Genomic DNA, 16,178 nt, shown 5'->3' with positions numbered 1-16,178 from the left:
TTAGTTTGTGTTTTAGCAACGTTTTTTTATGAGTTATTGATCCGTTCCAGTTCCAATCTGTCAATATAACTTTATTGAAGATCTGCTTCAACGACCCCTCAGCCCCGGGATAATTTCATCTTTATTCTCCTAACATAGCGACTTTAATCTCATAATTATGACTTTATTCTCCTATATTTTCTTTTTTGTGTGGCCCTAATCCTCTGTCGTACCAAGGTAATGCTGGAAGGAGAGTTATATGTTTCAAATACTAAAGATTTAGTATTTTCATGTGAGAAAATGTTATGTGAAAATAACCATTACACTTGGCTCATTGTTCACTGTGCAAGGTGCAATATGTCCTTTTGTACCAGCTTTTAAAAGGCAATGCTCCAAGTAGATGAGCAGTCTTGTAGGGCAAATAGCATTTTGTATTAGTGATAAACCAGTTTGGTCACTTTGCTATAAAATGGTTATCGGTTCTTTTCATATCGATGATGTAATTGCAATTAGCAGTGCTGCAAATATAAGCATTTACTTGCAAATGGATGTAATTCGTCTCGGAAGACCTGCTTGTAGTATACCCCTCTGGAGAGTATTAGAATGTGGTTCTACATTTGCATGAAAACAACAGATTGCAAAACAGGAGGCAAGCAATAACTAAAACACATTAACATACTTTTAAGCTATATATCTATGGTTCACTATATTGTCTATTAAAATATTACATCACAAATCAGGTATTCCTATGCTGTATACATTTTGTCCGTTTATAAAAGGTTTGTTCTTGTAATGCACAATCCAACACTTGTCTGTGTAAAGTTATGTTCCATTTAATCATGTTTGCCCCTTTAATACACTTCAGTGACATGTTTGTGTGTTGTATAGCTACTGTCCTCACAAACATCCATTGTGTCATGGGCTTATGCAGCTCATTATCTGCTGTCCTCATAATTAAGCATGGTGTCAGGTTGTTGTATTTTGAGTTGTGCTATGTGTATTGGACATTTGAAGTGGGATTTGTGTTGTATGGCTCAAAATAGATTTTTTGATATTCAAAACATCTGTGGAAAGGGGTGTCCTAATGATGGAAAAAACGTGTTTGGGTCAAAGTGTCCTTTTAGTTCACAAAAACCTGTGTGTGTGTGTGGGGGTGCGTGTAGGTGCGTGTGGTTAAAACGTAGCAGCCTGCGGTCGCTCGTTAGCTGTTCTAATGAAGGTAAACACAGTGAAGGCACAGCTCTTTGCAGCAGATTCTGCTGAGTTACACGTTACTGCCTCCTGGTGCTGCAGAGATTTCATGAAGTGAAGGAGGTTTTTCTTCTATAAAGCAGCTGTGTATTTCCCCACATAAACATAACAGTCTGCAATGCAACGGCTGTCTCCTGTGCGCTCCACTTCAGACTTTCTCTCTCTTTTTTCTTTCATTGCCCTCTAGGGACTTCGTACAATACAAAAACAAATGCAAATATTTTATTTTAAAAAGTAAAGTCCTTTCGAGTCATCTGTCTCAAGCCTAAGTCTCAAGGCATGAATACCAAGTCAAAGTCAAGTCGAGTCTTTTATCAATGTTAGTCAAGCAAGTCTCAACTCAAAAAATAGGCAAGTCCTGTGACTCGAGTCCCCCACCTCTGGTATATACTTTGGTTAGAATATTGCTGTATTACTGTATCAAATATAATAATCACAAACAGTTGAAAAGTAGTATTTTGTTAACTCAAGGTTTATATTAAAGGGGACCTATCATGCAAAATGCACTTTCGTACGTCTTTTATACATGAATATGTGTCCCCGGTGTTCCAGGGAACTCACCAAGTGTCAGAAAACACAACCCTCTCTATTTTCCTCCGTACCCAAATCTCTTAAAAAGGGGCTGCAATGGATCTGATACAGATTTGAACACTTTACTGACGTCAGTAAAGTGGCGCTCCGGCTATTGGTCAATTCTCCACCTATCCGGGGAATGTGAGGTTGGGCCACGGCCGGCCATTGCCGCTCGAAAGTGCTGGAGACGCTGTAGTACATATGCCAGGCCTGTAAGTGGCGCTGTAGTCTGCCACAAAAGCAGCGAAGAAGACTTCCCTTGCATGGTTGCCATGGTTGCCCTTCTGTTTATTCTCCGCTGTGGCTCTTTTTCTCCCTCCCCGAGGCAAGCGTTTGCGCCTCCTGCTTTAAAACAAATGGATAATGACTCTATATAATCATATGTAAGGGATAATGTGCAGCGACGCGGTCATTATGGCAGGCATGAAAATCACTCAGCTTTCGGCGAAATTCGCCGTTTTGAATCCAAAATAGGTCGTTTGTGTGATTCATGTAGATCTGCAATAAAAATATTTTTGGGGTATGGGGGGGGTCTGGGACCCGGAGTAATCTGCGGCCGCGAGCTGTTATGTGCCATCATGACACGCATGGTGTTCTTTTTTTTATATATTATAATGCAGCGCGAGCTGTGTGCTCGAGTCTTCCTGCCTGTCGGCTCTGCTGCTCCACGATGATGGTCTAGCTTCAGCAGCCACATTACCTACGGGTGCGTTCGTTAATATTTCACTGTGGCACAGACTGGACCGCTGGTGAACAGCTGTTCGAACAGGCCGTTCAGGTGTTCAGAGCAGAGCTCCCTGTCGGAGCGCAGAGCGTGATGTGCATGGAAACGTTTTTCTGTCGCAATATTATCGTTGAGCTAGCTAGCTAGCATACATTGTCACTATCTGCTAACGTTAGCCTTAGCCTTCGTTTTCTAATAGTTTTTTTTCATAGGCTATAAACGGAGGTGGTATAAGTATAGATCTTGTACTTGAGTAAAAGTAGAAGCACTCAGATCGTGTACTTGATTAAAAGTAAAAGTACTCAGATCTTGTACTTGATTAAAAGCAGAAATACTCAGATCTTGTACTTGAGTAAAAGTAGAAGTACCAGAGTGTAGGAATACTCTGTTAGTAAAAGTACTGCATTCAAAATGTTCCTCTAGTAAAAGTATTCTCATCAAAATATAGTGAAAGTAGCGACAGTAAAAGTAGTCGTTGTGCAGATTGGTCCATTTCAGAATAATATATATGATATGTTTTATAATGATTGATCATGAAAGTGTTCTCAAAGCTGGTGAAGGTGCAGCTAGTTTAAATGACTTTGTATACTGCAGGGTAGCTGGTGGATTTACTCCAGGTGGAACTAAAGTCTGATTCAACACTTGATTAGATTTCACATCATTCATCCACATCTGTAAAGTAACTAAAGGTATTAATACCTAATGGAGTGGAGGAAAAGTACACCATGTACCTCTGAACTGTAGTGGAGAAGAAGAACAAAGTAGCAAAACATTGAAATACTTAAATAAAGTACAAGTATCTCAAAATTGTACCCAAGTATAGTACTTGAGTTTATGAATTTAGTTACCAGATAAAGATATAAAGACTAAGCATTGCACAGAGGCATGACAATAGATTTTCAAAATGCTCAACAGTGCTGCCAAAATTATAAACTGACTGCTACACAATTAAAATAAATGCTTTTATATATTTCTATTAGATGTGACTCTTTAGCGTTTCTGTTATTATTACCTGCTGCTTTAGTTGTTTTGACTGCTAATGCACGGTCATTATGGGGAAAAGAACACTGACAGGCTGATCAGGAGCCCGACGTGAGGCGGAGGGATCTAGATCGGCATGAAGGCACAATATGCAATGTGCACATTATCCCGCTTATAACACGGCCACATTCTCAACAAAGTAACGACATGACTCCCAATATTAATTGAAATGCTTTTATGGATTTAGAAAATGATTTTATTGATTTAAAAAATAGTTGTATTGATTTAAATTGACATGCATCCGCTAAGAGAAATAGTCCGTTGTTACTGTTTGAACTAACGTAGCAACTGCAGGAACTGCTTCGATAGCGTTTTTGAGGAGCTTTTTGATTACAGATTTGAAAACATCGTTGCTTGCTTTAAAAGTAGCACAATTCATTATGTCAAACCTTGGAAAGTATCTAGATATCCCTGCCCTAATGCCAAAGCAACTGCACACTGAATATGTGTCGCCGGCTGGACCGCTGCGTAAAAAGGAGGGTTTCTGCCCCATTACTTCTCTTCTTACTTCTATAAGAATAAAACACGGAGGACGGAGATCTCTTTTTCTCCCCCTCTTCTCCCCGCTGCAGCCCAGCAGCTGATCTCAGAGTACGCTCCCCTCTCCTGCAGAGGGGCGTGGTCAGCTGCAGGGAGGCGTGGTCAGCCCCCTGCAAAAACAGCGCTGGAAAGAGCAAATAAAGCTAAATGAGGCGTGGCTAAAATGCAGGATCTTTTTGGTATTTTGAAAAAAATACTATATTTATATACTTTTTATAGGTATGGCCCTACAATATATTGTTCAAATATAGCATGATAGGTCCACTTTAAGTGAGTTTTTATTGTGTTAACTTGTGTATTTATGCTTTTTAGATTGAATTTCTCTCTTTCTCTGTCCGTCTGTTCTAGAAACCGAAAGGAAGAGAGAGACGTCACAGCTGTCAGCAATGTGACAAATCCTTTACAACATCTGTAACTTTAAAGCGCCACCTGCATATTCACATGGGAGAAAAACCTTACAGCTGTGAAGAGTGTGGAACAACTTTCACTAGATCAGATACTCTCAAAAAACATCAACATATTCATACTGGAGAAAAACCTTACAGCTGTGAAGAGTGTGGGACAACTTTCACTAGATCAGGTGCTCTCAAAACACATCAACGTATTCACACAGGAGAAAAACCTTACAGCTGTGAAGAGTGTGGGACAACTTTCACTACATCAGGTGATCTCAAAAGACATCACCTTATTCATACTGGAGAAAAACCTTACAGCTGTGAAGAGTGTGGGAAAACTTTCACTAGATCAGGTACTCTCAAAACACATCAACATATTCATACTGGAGAAAAACCTTACAGCTGTGAAGAGTGTGGGAAAACTTTCACTGAATCAAGTGCTCTCAAAACACATCAACGTATTCACACTGGAGAAAAACCGTACTGGTGTGAAGAGTGTGGGAAAACGTTCACTACATCAAGTGCTCTCAAAACACATCTTCGTGTTCACACAGGAGAAAAACCTTACAGCTGTGAAGAGTGTGGGAAAACTTTCAGTACATCAAGTGCTCTAGAATCACATCACCGTATTCACACTGGAGAAAAACCGTACTGGTGTGAAGAGTGTGGGACAACTTTCACTACATCAGGTGATCTCAAAAGACATCACCGTATTCACACTGGCGAAAAACCGTACAGGTGTGAAGAGTGTGGGACAACTTTCACTACATCAAGTGCTCTCAAAAGACATCACCGTATTCACACTGGAGAAAAACCGTACAGGTGTGATGAGTGTGGGACAACTTTCACTTCATCAAGTGCTCTCAAATCACATCTTCGTGTTCACACAGGAGAAAAACCATAGTGGTTTTAAGAGTGTAGGAGCCGCAATTAAGCATATTTTGTTTTTTTTCACAGTTTACAATAAACAATTCCCATCTATAGAGTGGCGAAGTCACGCCCATCTACTTCCGCTCCATGGGACCTTATTTCGGAAAAATAATGTATTGAAGTCAATGGATAGAGAAAACGTATCTTTCGATCCCGTTTGAATTGTGCCATGAGTTACAGATATGATGTTTGTCAATCTTAAATAATAATTTCCATGTAAAAAAAAGTCACAGTTTGTCGTAAAACTGTTGAAATATAAGACAAATACGCAACTACAAAGACTACTAATCCCAGAGTCGCGTAAGTGATGTCACAATTGTTTTCCTCCACTAAGAGATAGCTAAGATCAGTGCCATATAGAATCTATCTATATGGCGCTGATCTTAGCTAAGATAAGATAACTTTAACAAGATGCCTGTGTGCTTAGGAGCAGGTTGTTATCATACCAGCAATGGGTCTTCCTCGTTCTTTCGCATCCCGTCTGATGAAAGGACCAGGAGTGGCTGGATCAAGTTAGCTAGCTAGCTAGTAGCTAGCACGTTAGATGGCATTACAGCCTTGTCATTTTTATTAGCCTTAATATGAAGTAACATTAAGTAACCCAAAATGTTAAACAGTAAGAGTAGTAGTCATATTTCGTGAACCCTTTGAAGAGTACTGTCACCGGTGTGATCATTCTATAATACACAATGTAAGCCCGGAGGAGAAATGCTAACGCTACATTAGCATCGCCGATCTGTTCTACTTCATGCTATCTGCAGAAATGGTTGACATTAAACATTAAAAGACCAGGCAGTTCAGAAAGAATCAAAGGAAGGCAGGCAGCTTTGCATGACATTCTTCTGGACGTGTTTCATTGTGGTGATAGTGAGGGGAGTCAATCCTTTTGTTGACAAGACAGTAGTGACGGCCATCTTGGTGACGTGTGTTGTTCTGCGAGACCGGAGGTGTAGTTCATTGAGCGTTTCACACAAACATATTTTTTTTTTTTTACTTGCAAAATTATCTTTTAAATGGACAAACATCATATGTGTAATTCGTGGCACAATTCAAACGGTATCGAAAGATAATCTTTGTCTCTCCATTGACTTCAATACATAATTTGTTCAAAATAAGGTCCCATGGAGCTCCACCGGAAGGGGAGGGACTTCGCCACTCTATTGGCCTTGTGTTGGGTAATCCTTTTTTCCATTACAGATCCCATCCCAACAGCGCCATCTGTTGACGTAATGTCAGAATTGACAGGCATAATGTTCACTGTTCCTTTAAGTTTCGTTTTCTGGCTGTCCGTCTGCCGACAGCTGTTTCAAACAGCTGACATTATTGCAGCATTAAATCCAAGCCATTGTCCGATGCAGCTTATGATTCCAATATACAATCCAGTTTGAATGCTGCTCATACCCGGCCGCTTTCCCAGCCTTGGCTCTCGGCCTGTCCTTTCGCCGTCTTGATGAGCGCAGGTGGTGACAATCTCCAACTGATTGTGGCGTGTTGTCCAGCTGATCCGGGATGACGGTGTCGGTTGTGAAGTAATCCAATTGTTTGTCCGGTGAAAATGATCCTTAATCCAATGCGATATGTTTCTTATTATCCAGTTTCACTCATAGAGTACGATTCTACTTAATGTAATGGCAGTTTAAATGTTCCAGTGTCCTATATCTTTTTGCCATTACTTCACAGGAGGGTTAAGAGTGATTCTGACGCAGACACAAACATATGAAGTTCCGGTCTTTTGCTGCAGTTTTAGAATGATGTGTTATTGCTTTACATACCAAGGTTTAAGTACACGGTGTCAATAGTTGTAGTATGAGCATCTGCTGGGGCTGGCCTGGCCGTCTGGTAGAATCGGTATGCTCTTCCTCCTGTGTCCTCTTCCTCTCCTGTGACCTATGACCCCTTTTATAAACCCCGCCACCAAGTGTTCAAAAATAATATTGCACTATACATATAAATAAGGTAAACTGAGACACCAACGACACCCATAAAATGGCTCCTGCAAAGAGTGTGGGAAAACCTTTTCTTAAAGTATTCACCTTAAAGTCCATGAGGGAGTTTCACTGTTCACATGCTTCATGTATCTGGAATATATTTACGATGTTTTCAGTTTGATTCTATTCTCTTGTTGAAATGATCAGACTACCAAAAATAAAATGGCCTTAGAAACAGACTCGTCACCCTGCATATTTGTTGTGTTTTGCAGCATATTATAAACATGTCATTCCCTTATCTTCAAAAACCCCAGGTTGTGTAGTAGGCTGGCCGTCTGGTAGAATCGGGCCGTTTCTAAATCGCGAGGATGCTGGCTTGGTAGTCACTTCCCTCAGAAACGAAGCAAGTATGCTTCCAAACCACGGCTTCGGAAAACAAAGAAGAATGGAACAGGCTAACAAGTGTGCCACTCTCTCTAACGGTTTCAACATAAACTGTACCGAAAATAAATACCTCACGATGTCTATCTAATTATGAACTTGCTTTACTTTCACGGAACACATTTTGGTGATAACAAATGTAACAAAGTAACACATTTACCAACACATGTTCTACGCCACTACATACTAACATTTAAATGTGTGCTGCGTCGGTTCAGCCATTCTCCGCAAGGGTTTTTGAAATTGTTCCGTGCGCAAAGCATTGTGGGGATTTTAAGGACACGAAGTCTACCCATGTGCAGCCTCAAAATTTCCCCCAAACCAAGGACACGGCCGCGGTGGAATTCCAAGTATGCTGGAGATTGGAACAGTCCTTCGGCGGCACTCGATGACGTAGCATCCTTGAAATATTGGCTTGGAAGCCAGTATCCTCGAGATTGAGATACGGCCTCGTGTGCTCTTCCTCCTGTGTCATCTTCCCCTCCTGTCACCTATGACCCCTTTTATACACCCCGCAACCAAGTGTTCAAAATAATATTGCACTATACATATAAATAAGGTAAACTGAGACACCAACAACACCCATAAAATGGCTCTTACAAAGAGTGTGGGAAAACATTTTCTTAAAGTATTCACCTTAAAGTCCATGAGCGAGTTTCACTGTTCACATGCTTCATGTATCTGGAACATATTTACGATGTTTTCAGTTTGACTCTATTCTCTTGTTGAAATGATCTGACTACCAAAAATAAAATGGCCTTAGAAACAGACTCGTCACCCTGCATATTTGTTGTGTTTTGCAGCATATTATAAACATGTCATTCCCTTATCTTCAAATACCCCAGGTTGTGTAATGATGTATTTTAGGTGTACTGTCCACATCGCAGACCTGAAGTCGTGGAGTCAATGTATGCGAAGTGTACAGGACCTTGGTCTCTGAGACTCAAAAAAGCCTTTCTCGCCTACCTGTCCACTTTGCAGACCTGAGATCCTGCAGTCATTTCTCCAAGATGGTGTGGCATATAGGGAGGTGCAATCTCCTGATGGTATAGACTGTATTATAGTGGACATCTGCAACCCTAGAAAACAAGATAACATTAGGATAATCAATTTATACAACCCATGTCCAAATCTAACCACTTATATATTTAAAGAAGTAGCAGAACATAAACATAGGAAGGAAGTTTGGTGTGGTGATTTCAATGCACACAACCGTCTATGGGGCAGCAACCATACAGACAGTAACGGAAACATAGTGGAGGAAATGCTGGAGGAAAGAACACTAGTATGCCTTAATGATGGACATGGCACTAGAGTAGATGTTCACAGGGGGAAAGTCTCATGCCTGGATCTGACATTCGTGCCAAACTGATACGGCTGCTGCCTTCCTCGTCCGCTTAACTGTGTTAATGTGTGTTGCATGTAAATGAGCTATGCGATTGGCTGCCATCTCCTGCTCTGTGAACAGACGCCTCTCGCTACTTGCTCTTCGGTCTGAGGTTAAATTGTGTGGTCTGTGTGTTGTAGTGTGATGTGATTAGATGTCACTGTGATTAGAGTATCTGAGTCTCTAAATTGACGGTAGTTGTTTAGTTTAGCGGTGTTTTTTTACAGCCTCCTTTTCTTTAGTTAGTACCACTTTGACAGTGAGGGATTTAGTTACTATTTAGTGTATCTATTTCTTTGTATGTAAACAGGCTCCCTTTTTAGAGTCCTCCCTTTGTTTGGTTGTTTATCTAAACTTGCGCCCTTGTGGCCACTTTGTTTGTTTCAGGCTGCCTGCCTGCCATTTTGTTTCACCCTGGTATAATAAAGCCATTTATAATTATTACCAATTCCAATCTGGTGTATGTTGCTCTCCTCTTCCCCTAGTCGGGACGTAACAAACTGTTTGGTTCATACATGCGAATGGTTTGTTTTGAATAACTCCACTGCAGGAAGTGACCATTATCCAGTGCTTCCTAAAGTGAATAATAATGTATATATGCAGGAAGGAGGTGTGATAACCAGGTGGTGCTTTGCTAAAGCTGATTGGGGGAAATGTAGGATATGGTGTGAGGAGTCAGTACCCCTGCTAACATCAGAGGGAAGCATAGAGGTCATTACAAGCCACATAACGCAACATATACCAAATGTAGCAGAGAACAGTATACCCAAAGCAACAACCAAGGGTAGGGAGAAAGTGATGCCATGGTGGAATGAGGAATGCAGCAATGTAATGTAATGGAGAAGCTAGAGGGATTAAAAAGTGGAGAGGTGGTCATATAACTGGGGATTCAAAATGTCAGAGAGCAAGTCATGCTACATGGTATTTACAAACAAACGCAAGATTGATGGCCAACAGTGACACACAATGAAACAAACATGTGTTTGGCTTTCATTAGTGAATGAAACTGTGAGCCCTTTATAGTCTGTGTCCAATATTGTGTATTTGTATATATTGTATATCCTATATATATATGCTAAGGTCCCGCTACTGACACGATAGCAGTCATTTAGTGCGCATATGTGTAATTAAATATCAAAATCTCACTCCAACCAGGTACCCACGTTTAGCAACCCTGGTTAGCTTCAGAGCTAGCAGTCTGTGTTTGTAGACAAAGACAGGACGAGCTGGAAATGAAACAAACAATACTTAGAAACTGGTTAAATGTTTCTGATGGAAGGAAACGACCTCTTCTCTCTTTGAATGTGGTTTATACCTTTCAGGTAACAGCAACAGTTAAAGCCTTGCAGTGAACCGTTTCGCTTAGCTACATATCAGAGCTACATATCGTTCTTGTTCTACTCTTTGTTTGTCTGGATTATATCTCATTTGCATTCACAGTAATATATGTATAAATGCTACTAAATGAATGCAACACATATGATACTCTACATAGAAACTACTCCGTGTCTGTCACAGTTCACACTTCACCCTTTCTAAACACTGAATGAAATAGGTTTTTGATGCTTATACATTCAAATAAACTACCGGTTTAAACTTTTAATGAGGTTTATACATTTCAGATAACAGCAACAGTTAACGGTACAAAAATAAACAGTTTTTCATGGTTGGAAAGTGAATAAAGTTCATTTACTCAAATACAGATTGCAGGTAGTTGTATTAGCTGAAGTATTTTCATTTGATGTCACTTTATACTACTCCTTCATTACATACCAGATATAAATATGTACTTTTAATAAGATGAGAGACGAGTTACACATCATGTGAAACTAAAACTGGTATATCTACATATATATAATCAATGAGTAAATGTGTCTTTCAGACGCCCCTTGATTACATGATGGTTATTAAGTCACCTCAATATATTTCTGTTTTCTTTCTGCTGATTCTCTGTCATTGAGGTGAGAGTTATCACGATGCGGGGAGAAACGGGACCAGTTCAAACAGGGAGACCTGGTGTTCGCCAAGACGAAGGGATTCCCCCACTGGCCTGCCAGGACGCACACACACATGCATACACACGCACACAAACACGCACGAACGCACACACATGCGCATACACACACACACGCACACAAACACGCACGAATGCACACACACACACACACACACAACATAAATACATGCGTACAGATGTGTTTTCCTAGCTAACGTGATATTCTGTGTGTCAGCGTGATGGTGGTGGAAGAAATAAGAGACACACACACACACACACACACACACACACACACACACACACACTGTAATCCTGACAGCAAAGACATGATGACTTCAAAGTGTAATATCCGTCCTCAGAGAATCGAGAATGAGGAGAGATGGCAGCAGCACACAGCACAGAATAATTACTGAAACTAAACAAAGTGTTTTTATTTATTTATTAAAATGATAACTACAAACTGAAAAAACAGGGGAAGCCCGGCTTCCCTTGGCCTTCGGGAGAAAACGCCACTGACTAACATAGAACTACAGGAGAGGAATAAGGCCTCTTTAAAACATGCATCCAGCAGGTGTTCCTGAGCATCAGCAGCACGCTGACCTCTAGTGGCGTCATGGTGAATCAACACAGAGAGATATTCTCACACGGACCATTCACAACGAGGTGTGTGTATCTAGAGCAGGGGGTCCACACGTTCTCACTGAGGGCCACATACAGAAAAACATACGAAGGTCTGGGCCGCTCACTAGAGGTGTATCGCCTCATAAGCTCCGTTATAAGTCAGCAAAATCAATCAAATGTAGGTGAAAACAGGGAGGCGTGTGGCGCAGTGGATAGAGCGTTGGTGTTTAGATCAGGTTCAAACCCCACTGCAGTCAGCATGTCGTTGTGTCCCTGAGACACCAACCCAGTCTCACAAAAACATGTGTAATAACTACGTTGGTCCACAATGTAGGGCGTAGTATTTCTACAAAAACGCCTCTGGCCAGAAAAGAAGCTCGTCAGCTCAAGATCAGGGATGGGAGTTTTGTGAAAGCACGGTTGCGTCTGTGTCACGTGATCTTCACATTTCTCCCCGCAGGAAAAAAAAACATGGCCGACATTCGTTTTATTCTCGGTGGAAAAGGCCTATTTTAAAGTTAGTTTTGCCATTAAAATGCGTGCAGTGTGCAGTGGATGTACATGATCTTTAGTTTGCTAGTTATTACGAAGATTACTTCAGGAAATTGTGTCCATTCAACGTTTTCATTGTTACCAAGGTGGTTGCTAGGGACGCTGCTATCGATATTATTTCTGTTATGTTGTGTAACTGTTTAATGGTGTTATCTTTATTGCTACCCCCTTCCCGTCAATGTATAGTGTTGGTCCACAGCGCAAACACATTCGTTTAACAAAATCCGCATCTAAAATTGTGGCATAGATATGTTATTTTCCCCTAGATGCCGTGTGTATATACGGATTGCCCACAGTATTGAGTATGTTAGTGGCTTTGGATAAAAGCGTCTAAAAGTGACATGTCATGTAATTCATTGTTCTTGTGAGTGTTGGCCGCTCATCCCTCAGAGTGATTATAATAAGGAGAAATAGGTGTACTTCTAGCTTGTTATGTAAATAAGTCATTGGGCTTTTTTCATATCAACTAAGATATGTTAGAAAATGTTTCCAACTTTATCTGAAAAGTGGTCGTATTAACACATGAATACTACTGTGTGATATATGTTTACATTTATAGTTAAGAAGTACATTATAAGATAAGCACAAGTTTCATTTGTGGGCCGTATTCCATTTTACTTCTTTAATTAGCTGAGGGCCGATTCAAAACGGTCCCCGGGCCGTAGTTTGGACACCCCTGATCTAAACCCTGACCAGAGGGGTCGATGTGTGCAGACTGTGACCCCCCGCCCTGCAGGAAGCTGTCTCCTGTTCCTCTTCCAGGTCACAGATCAGAGTAGGGAGGCAGGGGAAGTACCAGGAATACTTCACTCTGATGAAGCAGATCTGGCCGTCATGATCTTAGTGTGTTTAGTTTCCGGTTATATTTTGAAATTCTGTCAAAACAGTTAACCTTTGTTAGTTAACTAATCCTAAGGATGTCATGAGACGATGACGTTTAAACATATACAAGTATAGCTTTCAGAGAGATAAATATGTGACATTTGTGTGGTAGGCTGCATGGTAAAATGTGTGTGCGTTAAACATGTTTAGGGAAAATGTGTGTGTGTTCATTGCAGTGGCTATATATGCTGTATGATTGTTGTTACTGTGGGGGGCATTTCCACGACAGGTTGCTGTGGCAGCAGGTGATGTACTTCCCATTATTGTGTGTTTGTTGCAACAACTACATAATAATTACTGATCAGCTATATCTTTATAAAGCGCTTTTCCTGGTGCTCAAAGCGCTTACAAGCAAGTAAAACAAAAATAACAACAAAAGTAGAAAGTGAATAAGGGGCAAGGGGTTAGTGGATTAGGAGTTGAAGGCAAGAGTGAAAAGATGAGTTTTGATGGATTGTTTGAATGACGTGAGAGTGTTGGCACATCTGACGTGGCTGGGGAGGGGGTTACAGAGTGAGGGGGGTGGGGGGAGGGCTGCGAAGGCCCTGTCCCCCCAGGTCTGGAGCTTTGTCCTGATGGGCTGCAGCAGGTTAGCTTCAGCAGACCTGAGGCGACGTGTGGGGTTGTATTGTTGGATGAGGTCACAGAGGTAGGGGGGGGCAAGGTTGTTGAGGGCTTTGAAAGTGAAAAGTAATATTTTAAAGTCAATGCGGTGTTTGATGGGGACCCAGTGGAGGTCATGGAGGATAGGGGTGATGTGGTCGGAGCGTCGGGTGGAGGTGAGCAAGCGGGCAGCTGAGTTTTGGACATATTGAAGTTTTTTTAGTGTGAATGCAGGTGATCCAAAAAGTATGCTGTTGCAGTAATCCAGTCGGGATGTTATGAAGGCATGGATCAGAGTTTCAGCAACGGTCGATGAGAGGGAGGGTCTAATGAGAGTGAGGGTCTGATGCGGGCGATGTTCTTTAAATGGAAGAATGCGTTTTTTGTGTGCTGGTTGACGTGAGGGTGGGGTCGAGGATGATGCCAAGGTTACGGATGTGAGTGGAGGGGTTGACAATGGAACCATCGATGGTAAGAGAAACATTTTGGGTTGAGCGAGTAAGTGAGTTTGGGCCAATGATTATAAGTTCCGATTTGTCACAGTTAAGTTTTAGAAAATAGTTTTATCCACATTTTAATGTCAGTGAGGCAGGTGCTGAGCTGGGAGTGTGTGGTTGGAGAAATTGATTTTGTTGAGAGGTAGAGCTGCGTGTCATCAGCATAACAGTGGAACTGGAGTTGGTGTTGACGGAGGATTTGTCCAATTTGGAGGATGTAGATGATGAACAGAAGGGGACCAAGTACAAAACCCTGAGGGACGCCATGATTGACGAGGGCTGTGGGGGATTTGGAGTTGTTAATGGAGATGAATGGATGTCTGTCAGAGAGATAGGATTTAAACCAGGAGAGGGCAGTACCGGTAATGCCAATGGAAGACTGGAGGCGGTTGATGAGGATGGAATGGTTAATCGTGTCAAATGTGGCTGTTAGGTCAAGGACAATGAGAATTGAGAGGGAACCAGAGTCAGCAGAGAGGAGAATGTCGTTGGTCACCTTGAGTAGGGCAGATTCTGTGCTGTGGCGAGTACGGAAACCAGATGGAAAAGGTTCATGAAAGTTATTGCAGTCCAGATGGGATTTTAGTTGGGAGGCAACAGTTCGCTTTGACAGGAATGGGAGGTTAGAGATGGGCCGATAGTTATTGAGACCAGGTTGAAATGAATGAACAACAATCACAAAGAGGCCGCGATGCCAAAAGGGTCCGGGGGAATATCTCACACAATGTATATAAAGATCCCAAAGATGATTCCAGCCCACAGATATACACAACATGACGAAAACAACCTCAAGACATGTAAACAACCACAACATGAGATTAACACGCACTTTAAAGATCTGTTGAACGAGCAAAGAATCATCAATGCCTTGAAAAAGATTAGAGGATTAGAAAGAGATGCACAACAACCAAAGAGAGGAACATGACAAAAGAAATGAAAACACAGAGCGATGACATTAAAGGTTGACAAAAGATGCAAAACAACCACAACAAAACATCAACTGCAGGGGCACGGGAAGTCAGTCAGAGTTGGGGGTGCGGGTGGGGGGTGCGGGTGCCTCGCAATAACTATCTGACCTTTCTATCATGTTCTCCTCTGCTTAGCATCACATTGACCAAATGGATCCATTTGGAACATGTTTACGTCACAGCAACATAGATGAGACAAGGCACTGCACGTGGTGTGATAAAACACTACATATAAGCATCTAGAAATAGAACATATGATTGAATAAACTCTTTGAATTCCTCCTCTTCACTGCTGACAGTTTATGATGAATTATATCTAAATATTTGTATTATATTAATAATGAAGCAGCTCTGTGGTCTTCATCAGGACAGCTGATGAGCAGCATGGAGGAGAAGAAAGAGACCCCTGGAGCTCAGGTCAGTGTGCACTTCATCACAATATATTCCTAATTCCAGCGTTTCCGCCAGGCGGGCGTCTTGCCTTAAATATCTTTATTAAAATATTTATATATATACAGACATAAATAAAACAGCGACTGTGTTCGCCATGACACGGACAGTCTGTGGTTTGTACTTGTTTAACTTCTGTCTAGTTTCTGAACAGATATGAGGAGCTGTGAGCTCTGAGGGCTAACAGCTGACGGCTGATGTTGGTGTTGTGGTTCACATTGTCACTACCCGATCTGCAGCCCTGCCCTATCTGCAGTGCGCATGTGCGAGAAGGTCCGCCATATTTGACAACTCCATACGGCAACTCCAATAGGACATTTGACGTCTAGACGGCTGCCCGATTTGCATCGTGCATTTGCATCAGTCATAAACGTCTCAAATATCTTTAATAAAATATTTTGTTATTTGAAATCAAATGAA

At 41.5% G+C, this 16,178-nt stretch overlaps 2 pseudogenes; one reads left to right on the top strand and one right to left on the bottom strand.

The window, feature by feature from the left end:
* Positions 1–16,178, top strand: part of LOC117441148 (zinc finger protein 208-like) — a 447,659-nt pseudogene that overhangs the window by 10,688 nt on the left and 420,793 nt on the right.
* The window catches only part of LOC117441147 (zinc finger protein 721-like), a 424,075-nt pseudogene that overhangs the window by 77,883 nt on the left and 330,014 nt on the right, over positions 1–16,178 (bottom strand).

This window comes from Pseudochaenichthys georgianus, unplaced genomic scaffold (genome assembly GCF_902827115.2).
Source record: "Pseudochaenichthys georgianus unplaced genomic scaffold, fPseGeo1.2 scaffold_151_arrow_ctg1, whole genome shotgun sequence".
Classification (NCBI taxonomy): domain Eukaryota; kingdom Metazoa; phylum Chordata; class Actinopteri; order Perciformes; family Channichthyidae; genus Pseudochaenichthys; species Pseudochaenichthys georgianus.
The sequence above is the reverse complement of the archived record's forward strand: the minus strand, read 5'-3'. Positions and strand labels throughout refer to the sequence as shown.